At 37.6% G+C, this 7,305-nt stretch overlaps 1 long non-coding RNA gene across 1 annotated transcript in view; it reads right to left on the reverse strand.

Moving 5' to 3' along the window:
- Positions 1-991: 991 nt before the first annotated feature.
- Positions 992-7,305, reverse strand: part of LOC122559902 — a 36,458-nt gene continuing 30,144 nt past the window's right edge. The window contains exon 4 of the long non-coding RNA XR_006314587.1: positions 992-1,289. This is a non-coding gene — a long non-coding RNA (uncharacterized LOC122559902). The remainder of the gene's footprint in view (positions 1,290-7,305) is intronic.

Here is a 7,305-nt window from a genome sequence, read left to right on the forward strand (position 1 = left end):
CATTCCCGATTTCAATATTACTATTAAATCAAACAAATCTATTTAGCAATTAAGTCATGTGGTCTGTGAATAATCCTTCAACAAAAAAGTAGTGCACTCCTTTCTATTATCAGGTATTATTCTGGCATACAGAGAAACATAAATTAAATTAGAATGACATTATTCTTGATGTACACTTTATTATTCTCTCTCTATTGAATTTTTGTTCTTGACTGAACCTTGTAGCATTGGGAATAAAATTGAATTGTCAACAAACTTAGAGTACTCTCATGCATTTACTGATATATTATGACAAATTAGGATTATTAGCAACCCAGGAATCTACTTAAATTTTCAATTTTTGAGTTCTGAGAAATACAGAGGGACCTAAAAACTGTATCCACGTAATTAACGTTCAAAGATAGGAAAGTACAAATCTTTTCTATAGAAATTTTATAAAAAGAAAGCAGTCGGCATCCAACGATTTGGTTTTCCCTAACAGGTTTAGTTTAACAAATATATACCCTTATACTTTCCTCAAGTGGACATAAAGATTTCTGATGACAAAGAGACAGTTTGTTGAATGCAAATTTGTCAAGCCTCACAGAAATCACAATTTTATCTTCATCAGTTGAAATGGGGGAAATTCTGTAACTATGACTGTTCCCGTGAGCAAAATTAAGTTTTATTCGGTACCTATTTATTATTATTAGAAATATGTACAGTAAATTCTATCATAATCATATCATGAAGAAAATCAGAAAAATAATACTCTGTCAGGGCTAACCAAATTAATAGATCCTGAAGTTGTGGAACACTGATCTAAGCATTCTTAAATCATCCAAAATTGAGAGTTTGGTTTCGTTTGTTTTAGCAGAAACATTAAAGAAAATAAATAAAATAATTTGATCAAGTGAAGAATTCCAAAAGTGAAGAAAGGAATTTATAAAGTAAAGCCTTAGTTGGACACTATCAAATTGTGTCAATGAAGTTTATTCATTTGCAGGATATTTTCTTCACAAAAATATGTAAAACAAGTAATATACATCAACATTCTTGTTACAGTATGATGTTAGTAGACTACGATTTCTTTATCAAAGTGAAAAAGTTGTATTTTTGGGATTTTAACTGAGTGACACAGTGGCAGAGCATGGGATCCCGGTTCGATTCCACCCTCTGGCGATGTCTGTCTGGTGTTTGCACATTCTCCCATGTCTGCATGAGTTTCCTTTGGGTGCTCTTGAAGATATGGACCCCGCCAGAGGGGCTCCTTGGTTTAAGATTGGTCAAAAGAATGAACAGAATGCAGTCTGTAAAAGCAAGGTCATTAGTTTAATAAAGTAATGCAGCCTGTCTCAATTCTTTCCAGCAACACAGAGGTTAAAGCTTCTGTGCTCTGTGGTGAAATTGCACAATTACAATTGAGCAATAAGCAATTTTTAATATTTTTTCAAGAGTCAGTACAGCCTTAATTACAAGAAAAGACCAATCAACTGTAATATGGTGACATGATTGACAGGAGGCTAATCCAATGATATTTCCTGGGAAACGGTTCCTATTTCACGTAAATCATCATTCCATGCTAGCAGTTCAAGGTTAGTTCGAATGGTCAATTAACGTGTCAGTATTAATTTTATGAAAATTCCATTGTTTGCCTTATCTTCTATTTCAGCTAATTCAGCAAAGCAGCAGTACACGTTCACAAAGTCAAATCATAACTTGAAGCATTTTGTTGTGTTATTTTAAATTGAAAAACCATTTTGTTACTTGAAACCTACATATATTTGAATCCTCACTCTCACAGTCCATAGATTTCACATTTGCTGCATTGAGTCAGTTAATTTATGAAAAGAATTCAATGTAACCAGATAGAGTTTGTCAAATAGTCATTGTCCATCTTACAGAATACTGCAGGTTTAACGTAACATACAATTGCAACATTTAAAAGGCATTTGGATGGGTATATGAATAGGAAGGGTTTGGAGGGATATGGGCCGGGTGCTGGCAGGTGGAACTAGATTGGGTTGGGATATCTGGTCGGCATGAACGGGATGGACTGAAGGGTCTGTTTCCATGCTGTACATCTCTATGACTCTATGCACAGTTAGGTGGATTGGACATGCTAATTGTCCATAGTATCCAGGGATAGATGGACTAGTCATGAGAAATGCAGGGTTACAGGGATGGGAATGTGTCGAGTTGGGTGCTTTTTGGAGGGGTGTTGTGGACTCGATTGGCTTAATGGCCTGCTTCCACACAGTAAGAATTCTATGAAATGCATTATCAGAGCAGATTTACCCACAAAATTTAAAAAGTAGCTAATTTACTTAGAAATATCAGTTTTCCATAACAGGTATTTTACAAATACAAACATTGCTATATCATGTATGGCTTGGAATGTATCACTCAATTTGACAATGTTGCACATTTCAATTGAAAGATCTTGCCCTCATAAATATTTTTCTCATTCACCATAGTGGCAATATCACATTTGTTTCAGTTATTACTGCTACACGATATTGTTCAAGAGCACAAACTGATAACTGAAGAAAACAGAAGAGTCTGAACAGCCTCTCAACAACAAAGCATTTTTAAAATGGGGGGCAGTGTTGGAGAAATGTAAATGTCTTGGAAAGCTGTAGAAGTGCAAGGAATTAGAGATAGGTGGATCAAGGCCATTCAAGGACAAGAATTTTAAAATCTCAACATTGAATCCTTGTCCACCAAAAGAAAGTTGGTGAACACAGGATGATCAGCAATTTTGCTGCATTTGTCCTTATTTGTAATGAGTTATGGATCAACATAAGTTTATGAATCTTAGAAGTGAAAATCTGTGTTGCAGGATCGGCAAATACTGAATGATCCTTGTCGAGGAAGATGAACTGTTGAAACAAAATTGCTAGTATTATAGAATAAGATCCAAAATTCTCTCAATGTGCGATATTTCCTGTTACTGAAATCTACAAATATAACTGAGGTTTCAGACCAAAGACTAATGAAGAATATGCCTTTGTGAAGTCAGTTTGAAAAAGATCTCTCAGGCCTGTGGGGATTCATTAGTAGGGGATTCATTAAGCCCTGAAGAAGGGCTTATGCCCGAAACGTCGATTCTCCTGTTCCCTGGATGCTGCCTGACCTGCTGCGCTTTTCCAGCAACACATTTTCAGCCGGGATTCATTAGTAAACATGCAACTGGAATGAAGTAGCTGATTGATGATTTAGATTTTGTGTAATGTTGAATTAAAAATGTAGAGTACAATTTCTAAATGATCTTACTTTATGTATAGCTACAATTGATTCAGAAATCCAACACTACGTTAGCTGCACTATCTCAGTCTTCTACACACTATGATGGTGGGTGTTTGACATCAAAGCTCAACTCAAATCTACAAATCTCCAAGTGTACAGAACAACTGTCATCACCATACTCCTCTACTGCAATGAGACTTGCTTTGTTGTATTAGCAACACATAAGTGTTTGATAAATTCTAACAGCAATGTATCTGTGACATCTCCAGATTTAAATGAGGACTGTTAAGCAAGTGCCTGTATCCTTTCATTCCACAACGATTCAGTCAAAATGCCTGCAAAATGAATTGTGACGAATAGGACAATATGTCAAAAGCTCTCAACTCTTAAACTGTCAGTGTCACAGGGGAGGACAAACACTTGCTTCAATAATACTCTGAAGCTCACCTTGATGCATGATAGCATTGACATCAATTATTGGAAAGAATTTGCTGCCATTTGTTCAAACTGGCTTGTCCATCAAGTTGCTTCATGCTTTGAGTAACAAAGTCTTAACCAGGAGTCAGAGTGGTGGCAGACAGATTAACAAAAAAAGCAGCAAGTACTGTGTTTCCCATCCCATTATGTGGTGTAGGACAAAGATTTTCTCAAAAGGTTTGTGGGTCAATGATTAGGTTTTTCAGTTATCTGAAGACCCATGACATAATTCTGGTGGCTTGAATAGAAGTCATCCTCAAAATAAAGGGCAGTCGATGATGATAAATGAAAGATGTCCTCAGTGAGAACTGTGAGAAGGCCCATCCAAGTAAAGTATATATATTTGGAACAGTGAAGACACTGTAAAGGTGATGTCCCTTTAAAGAAGCTCAACATGTTGATGAGCAAGTACCTTGATGTAATCACATGGCAAGAAGCCACAATCTTAGGCAAGGAATGTGACGAGAGAGTACCCTGCATTGTTTGTACTAATTTAGCTATAAATAAGCTCACCAGAGATCTTTAAGTAAACGACATTATGTAGCTAACATGTGTTACACTTAGATAGCATAAGAAAATACACTTCATGATCTTTAATATTGATTTTTCTCTTTAATGGAAAAGTAGAACAAGGAAAGAAGTGACACAATTTGAAGATGGTCAGAAGTCAGATGACACCAGGTTATAGTCAAAACAGTGTATTTGAAATCACAACATCGGAGCATTGTCCCTTCGTCAAGTGAAGCGAGAGAGAAGCACACAGGCACAGATCTTATGGGCAGAGAGATCAAAGATTATACAAATGGTGTGAATGAAGTGTGGAAAGGCTTAACAATAGGTCTCTGCAGGTGATAAAGAGTGTCAGACAGTATGAGTAACGAGTAAAGTGATGAGCTATAATCCAATTAAATGAGGCAGAGAGATAATAACAAAAAAAATTAAGTAGGTGCTGGAGACAAACTAAATGACTGGAATAATGTAATAAGTACTTGCTTGTTATTCAGATGTTTACACTGAACGCTTGTGATTTCAAATAAAACTGTTGGACTATAACCTGGCGTCATCTGACTTCCGACCTTGTTCACTGTAGTCCAACATCAGCACCTCGATGTCACAATTTGAAGACCACAAGGACAAACAGCAGATGCAATTCAAAAGCACTTTTAACTTTCCACAGTTTAAAAACCCAAAGAAGTTAATCAAAGGAATCCGAAGAAAACAAGGTTTTCTTCACAAACTATGAATAATCTTTGAGCTGCTAAAACATATTTTACCTCAAAAATGCAAATATTATACCTTTATAAATAAAGTGCTCAAGACATACACAATAAACATTAAGTGGCAGAAAAGAGAAAAAATAAAACAGAGAGCAATGCAGAAACATAGACATCATCTTCATAGGAATGCAAGTAATTCTGGCTGAAGCTCCCTGACACAACATATTGTCACAATTACAATGGAATCATCTGGGCACACAGTAGAGGAGACAACTGGCATGGGATACAGTTTATAGCCAGTGATTAACAGTGACATTGAAAGGTTAATGAGGGTGTGTGAGGTATGCCAGAGCCAGCCACAGAAATGCAAAGAACCTCGACACAGATACAAGTCTCTATGACCTTTCCTAAAATAGTCACACATCTATTTACAATTAATGCGGGTTACTCGATCTTAGTTATTGATTATTTCTCCAAATTTCCAGTTATCATTCAGGTGAAAAACACTTAAAGCTTGTTTAACAAATGAAGTTAAACACATGAAGTGCTATATTCAATCTGTTAGTGCAGCTGAAGAAATCACTTTTGACAATGGGTTGCAGTATATAGGCAGACCTTGAAGGAGCATGTGTACTAAATGGAGCATGAACAATATGAAGCCCTCCCAACATTACCGAGGTCAAACCATGTCAATGGACAAATGGTTCTCACCATTAAATCACTTGTTTTGAAGTGCAGTGAAACAAGATTGTCACCTTGGTAAATTACACATCAGAGCAACACCTCAGAAGCTAAGTGAAAACAATCTTGCTAAGCCAACACCAACCTAACTTTCAATGTAGCAGATTGCACTTCTCAATAAATAACAGAGGATGAAGAGTGTAAATGACCAGCATGCAGATACAGAACTGTTTCATTTACACAAAGGATGAAAGGTCAGACTCACACATCCCACAGTGGATCTGTGGTTACCCACAGAGGAATCTAATGTGTGCAGCGAGAACCAATCTGATGAGGTGATAATATCAAATGGAGCAACATTGTAGAGGAACAGAAGCTAGCTCTGGGAAATGCACAATATGCGAATTGTGCACTGTGAACATGAAAGAACATATCCAAATGATGACATTGTAATGGAATAGCAAGATAATAATTAACACACTGCCGACACATCTGCTGAGCAAAAGGAGATGAAGGTGACATTCATATCTTGAGAATGTTGCATCACAAAAAGGAGTTGTTGTCAACCCACCAAAATGATATCTGGACTCTGAGACTTCTGGACTTGTAAATTTTACAATGATTATTACTGTACTCAATTTGGACAATCCCTAGCTCGATGTGCTTACAGAATGTGGTGATGTTTGCAGCATATGCATGGCCACACCCTGAACATCTTGCCCTCAGTCACATCTGTACACACACCATCAGGTGTGGCATTTGGAGTAATCACTTTAATGTTTTTATTCTATCCAAATTCCTTCTTAATTTGCCATCTCGGTGACTAAATTAAACTCTTCCAAACAGTATTATAGTCATAGAGTCAAAGAGATGTACAGCATGGAAACAGACCCTTCCGTCCAACTTGTCCATGCCAACCAGATATCCCAACCCAATCTAGTCCCACCTGCCAGCACTCGGAACATATCCCTCCAAACCCTTCCTATTCATATACCCATCCAAATTCCTCTTAAATGTTGCAATTGTAACAGCCTACACCACATCCTCTGGCTGCTCATTCCATACACATACAACCCTTCGCGTGAAAAAGTTGCCCCTTAGGTCTCTTTCATATCTTTCCCCTCTCACCCTAAACCTATGCCCTCCAGTTCTGGAATCCCCGACCACAGGAAATGACTTTGTCTATTTATCCTATCCATGCCCTTTATAACTTGGTAAACCTCTATAAGGTCACCTCTCAGCCTCCAATGCTCCAGGGAAAACAGCCCTCGCCTGTTCAGCCTCTCCCTGTAGCTCAAATCCTCCAACCTGGCAACATCCTTGTAAATCTTTTCTGAACCCTTTCAAGTTTCACAACATCTTTTTGATAGGAAGAAGCCCAGAATTGCACGCAATATTCCAACAGTGGTCTCACCACTGTCCTGTACAGCCTCAACATGACCTCCCAACTCCTGTACTCAATACTCTGACCAATAAAGGAAAGCATACCAAACGCCTTCTTCACTATCCTATCTACCTGCAACTCCACTTTCAAGGAGCTATGAACCTGTATTCCAAGGTCTCTTTGTTCAGCAACACTCCCTAGAAACTTACCATTAAGTGTATAAGTCCTGCTAATATTTGCTTTCCCAAAATGCAGCACCTCGCATTTATCTGAATTAAACTCCATCTGCCACTTCTCAGCCCATTGGCCCATCTGGTC

This window comes from Chiloscyllium plagiosum, chromosome 20 (genome assembly GCF_004010195.1).
Source record: "Chiloscyllium plagiosum isolate BGI_BamShark_2017 chromosome 20, ASM401019v2, whole genome shotgun sequence".
NCBI classification, from domain to species: Eukaryota; Metazoa; Chordata; class Chondrichthyes; order Orectolobiformes; family Hemiscylliidae; genus Chiloscyllium; species Chiloscyllium plagiosum.